Source organism: Octopus bimaculoides, chromosome 6, assembly GCF_001194135.2.
Source record: "Octopus bimaculoides isolate UCB-OBI-ISO-001 chromosome 6, ASM119413v2, whole genome shotgun sequence".
Lineage (NCBI taxonomy): Eukaryota > Metazoa > Mollusca > Cephalopoda > Octopoda > Octopodidae > Octopus > Octopus bimaculoides.
Genome location: NC_068986.1, coordinates 11,138,416 through 11,143,210, shown reverse-complemented (window position 1 = coordinate 11,143,210; position 4,795 = coordinate 11,138,416). Strand labels below are relative to the sequence as shown.

Sequence of the window (4,795 nt, the reverse complement as noted above, 5' to 3'; positions counted from 1 at the left end):
ATATATATATATATATATAAAGTTGTAGTAAGTAGGAAGACAAACAAATCACAAGTCCCTTCTGGGAGATGGCCTTGTTCAGTATGTAAGAAGGGAACTGGTAGAAACTCCATACATTGTACCCAGTGCAAGCTTTGGACACATAAAAGGTGCAGTGGTATCAAAGAAAGGTTAATGGAGTCTTTGCATGTGGTGGCAAATGTGCAGGTACAATAAGTACTAAAAATACGCAAGTAAAAGGCTTCCCCAAATGCTCGGGTATATCATTAGAAGCAGTAGATAGCTTCTGTTACTTAGGAGACCAAGTTAGCAGTGGGTGGGAGGTGGGGTAGTTCTGAAAGTGTAGTTGCTGGGATAAGAACAGGCTGGGAAAAGTTCAGAGAGCTTTTATCTTTGGTGGTAACTAAGGGCCTCTCCCTCAGAGTGAAAGGCAGATTGTATGATGCCTGTGTACATACAGCTATGTTACATGGCAGTTAAATGTGGGCTTTGACTACAAAGGACTTGCAAAGGCTTGAAAGAAATGAAGCTAGTATGTTCTGCTGGCTGGGTAACGTCAGTGTGCACACAAGACAGGGTGTAAATGATTTAAGAGGGAAACTGGGTATAAGAGGCATCAGATGTTGTGTGCAAGAGAGAAGCTTGTGCTGGTTTGGTCATGTGATGTGTATGGATGAGGACAGCTACGTAAAGAAGTGCTGAGCTTTAATTGTGGAGGGAGCCTGTGGAAGGGGGTAGACCCAGGAAGACATGGGACTAGGTGGTAAGAAAGGATCTTCTGATGCTGGGCCTTAGTGAGGAAATGAGAAGGGACTGGGAGATGTGGTGATTTGCTGTACTTGATAAGAGACATAAAACTAAGAGACATAAAACTAAGAGACATAAAAAGGAGAAAGAGGAAGAGAGGCTATATAAGCAAGATAAGCTGATGGTTCTCAATTTCTTTGATTTTCGATATATGCAGGTAACTAAATAAAGAATTAGTGAAACTCTTAATGCAGAAAAGTTTGAAAAATAAAATTCCCTTAAAGTTAAAAATGGTGCAAAAAATATAGAAATCTATTGGTTATCTTATTTTATTAACCCATTTGCTGCCTTATTATTGTTGAAATACACTGCATCATCATCGGTTAACGTCCATTTTTCCATGCTGGCATGAGTTGGATGGTTTGACTGGGGTCTGGGAAGCCAGGAGGCTGCACCAGGCCCCAATCTGATCTGGCAGTGTTTCTACAGCTAGATGCTCTTCCTAACGCCAACCACTCTGAGAGTGTAGTGGGTACTTTTATGTGCCACCAGCACAAGGGCCAGTGAGCTGGCATCGACCACAATCAGATGGTGCTTTTTACGTGCCACTGGCACAGAAGCCAGTCAAAGTGGCTCTGGCATCAACCACGTACAGATGGTGCTTTTTATGTGCTACATGCAAGGGGGTCACAACTACAATTTCCATTTGATTTCATTTTGATTTTGATATTGATGCTGATGTTGATGCTGATGTTGATGTTGATGCTGATGTTGATGCTGATGCTGATGTTGATGTTGATGTACTTGACTCAATAGGTTTTTTTCACTGCATGTTTCAATTAATTTTGAAAATGATGAAGAATTTATCAAAATACCTTCAGCTGATGTTTGGAACATAAATAGTCATGGAATTTTTATCAAAGCTTTTAATTTAGATCCTTTTGAAACAGGAAGTTTGCATCATAGAACCAAAAGGGGTAGTCTGGGGTGGATTGGTATCAAAAGGGTTAATAAATTTAATTAAATCAAGGAAGAATAAGAACTATTATACATATAGGCATGCACATGACAGCATGGCAAGGAGTTTCCTTCCAAACTACATGGTTTCAGGTTCAGTCCCACTGTGTGGCACCTGGGACAAGTGTCTTCTATTATAATCTCAGTCTCATGTGGATTTGATGGATGGAAACAGTTTGTCTTTTTTTTTAACTGATTTATTTTATTTACATAAAGACTGTAAGTTAGTGATTAAAGACTGTAAGTTAGTGATTAAAGACTATAAGTTAGTGATTAAAGACTGTAAGTTAGTGATTAAAGACTGTTAGAATATGCACAGGTCTTAGCAGAAAATTAAATGTGAGTACCAGTAGTGATTCCTTCAGATAAAAACCTTCAAGGTGGTGATGATGATGATGATGATGATGATGATGATTCTATATATCAACTATTTTCTTTTAATCAGTCTCTGCATAAAAAAAGAAGCAAAAGAGAAAAGAAAAAGAAAAATCTAAAAGAAGGCTTCTACACTATAGTACCAACCATCACCAGCACCACCACCACCACCACTACCATCACCTCCAGTGGCACAGCCGTTGCCACTGTTGTTGCTACTACTACCATCACCACTGTCATCACCATTATCACAACCACTGCCACCACCACCGCAACCACCACCAACACCACCAAGGACAATACCACCACCACCATGCTTCTTATAACTTATTTAAATTTGTATCTTTTACAGAAGAAATATGAGATATTGAAAAAAACGTCATTGGTTTCTGCTGATGGATGCAAGATCAATTGTTTGAGATAAAACAACAAACACCAGAATCAAACTCCAGTTTTTAAATTTTGCATGCACAGACTGGTCCCATGAATGGCTTCACCATTACACAGGGTGTCCCTGTAAAAATATACTCACTCTTTAAATAACAATAAATGCATTGTTTATTGACTTAGGAACAAGATTAATAGCTAAATGCATAAACAGCTAAATGCATGTTTATAAATGTTTAAACTGATGGCCACTGCTTTCCAAACACAGCTGATAACACGGACCAATGAATCCAACAGTGTTATATATGTGTGGCAGCAGACTTTGGCTCCTCACCTTTTACCCCCAGAAAGAGTCAGAAGTGATTGTCAGAGAATTTTTATGACTTCACCAGCCCCAATTTCTGGCCTCCTAATTTCCCCAATCGTAATCCCATGGATTACTATGTGTTGGGTACACCAACTGCTCTGCCTGCAACAGGAAGACCAAGCTGGTGACCCAACACAAGGAAATGTATTAAGATCTTCCAAGGACACAGAGAGGAACGCATGAACCAGGTTCCGGAGCCATCTTGAGGCCATTATGAAAGCTGAGAACAGCTACTTTGAATAAACTGTTATTTCTCAGCCAAAATCTTGTTGGTATGTTTCGATTTTTTAAAATACTGTTATTTTTCGATGTGAAATTGTGTTTTCTTTTCCTTTCATGCAAACTGACAAATTCAGGCCAAACACTTTGTATACATAGATACATACATACATACATACATACATACATACATATACATATATATATATATATATATATATATATATATATACATACACATTAGTCAATCAAATTCCAACACAGTCTGATTTTCAAATTTTATTTTTCTGTTTTTATAATTTTATAATATCACAAGTAGTTTCATGTTTTATAACAATCTTCAGGTAAATGTTTATGTAGTAACACTTAAAAAAAGGCAGCTAATGTGCTTCTCATTTGACAACTGTAGTGAAATTATTGATTTTTTTTCCTTTAAATAATAATGGATTGATGAATGGGGTAATGCAATGGAATTGACATTGATCATGCTTTTTCGTAGAAACATTTTAACCAATTAGAAACACAGATAGAGAATACGGTTAATATTACTACAGTTTTTGAATATAATTTAATTAAATAAATGTTAATATTATTCTTCTTCTTCATATTATTTTCCATTAAGAACGTGTTTAAGTGTCTCAATAAAATTCTTTTCTTTTACTCTTCTTCTAACTTCACTTGAATAAAGTTTGTAAAATGGAAATATTAAAAACATTTTCTTATTGTATGATTCTAAATGATTGCCTAATGGGATCTAACAGGCATTTTGGTCTTGTCTTGAATTTGTTGCAGGTGTACTCACATACATTCTTATAATGAGTTTCTTGTTAGGCCAATATATATTATTTCACAATTCAAGAATTTGATGTCATAGATTAGATTTCTCTTTTACAGTTCATATTTGCAGTTCGAAATATTCTGTGGAATGCAAGCATTTCTGTGTTGTTACACTATCAGCCATGGACACTGAATCCTTCACTAAAAAACAGTTGTTCTTATATTTAAACATAAATTTGTAAATATGATAACTTTCCTCTTTCTAATGACATTAATTAAAAGATTAATTATATAGAATAATTGTTTGGAGATTTTTGCTGAAAATGAATTTGGTAAAACTGATTATTTAACTAATGTCATTAGCTTTTATTTTAATTTTTTTTTTTTCAATGACTGAACTGTAATCATGCCTGAGGCCCTTGAAGGGTTTTAGTTAAATAAATAGAACCCATTATTTACTTTTTTAACTCTGATACTTATTCTATCATTCCCTTTTGTCAAACCACTAAGTTATGGGAATGTCAACAAACCAATACAAGTTGTGAAGCAGTGGGAGGGGTGATTAAAACACAGACACACACACACACAAATGCACACACACACACACACACACACAAATGCACACCCATAGCATATATACAATGAGCTTCCATACAGTTTCCATTGACCAAATTTACTCAGGGGGTGGACAAACAGACACAAACACACACACATGCTGGGCTTCTTTCAGTTTACCCAGAGCTATAGTAGAAGATACTGTGCATAGGACTGAACTTGGAACCATGTGGTTGTAAAGGCAAGCTCCTTAACCACATAGTCATGGGGTAAAAAAGAATTCCCATATCTGCCCTTCCACCCTAAAAACCTTATGTTCCTTTACTTCAAAAGCATTTTCAGGGCTTTTGT

The 4,795-nt window shown here is 36.2% G+C and overlaps 1 long non-coding RNA gene across 1 annotated transcript in view; it reads left to right on the top strand.

Annotated features, from left to right (window-relative positions):
- Window positions 1-3,268, top strand: part of LOC128248100 (uncharacterized) — a 10,563-nt gene extending 7,295 nt beyond the window's left edge. The window contains exon 3 of the long non-coding RNA XR_008264363.1: window positions 2,492-3,268. This is a non-coding gene — a long non-coding RNA (uncharacterized LOC128248100). The remainder of the gene's footprint in view (window positions 1-2,491) is intronic.
- The last annotated feature ends 1,527 nt before the right edge of the window (window positions 3,269-4,795 follow it).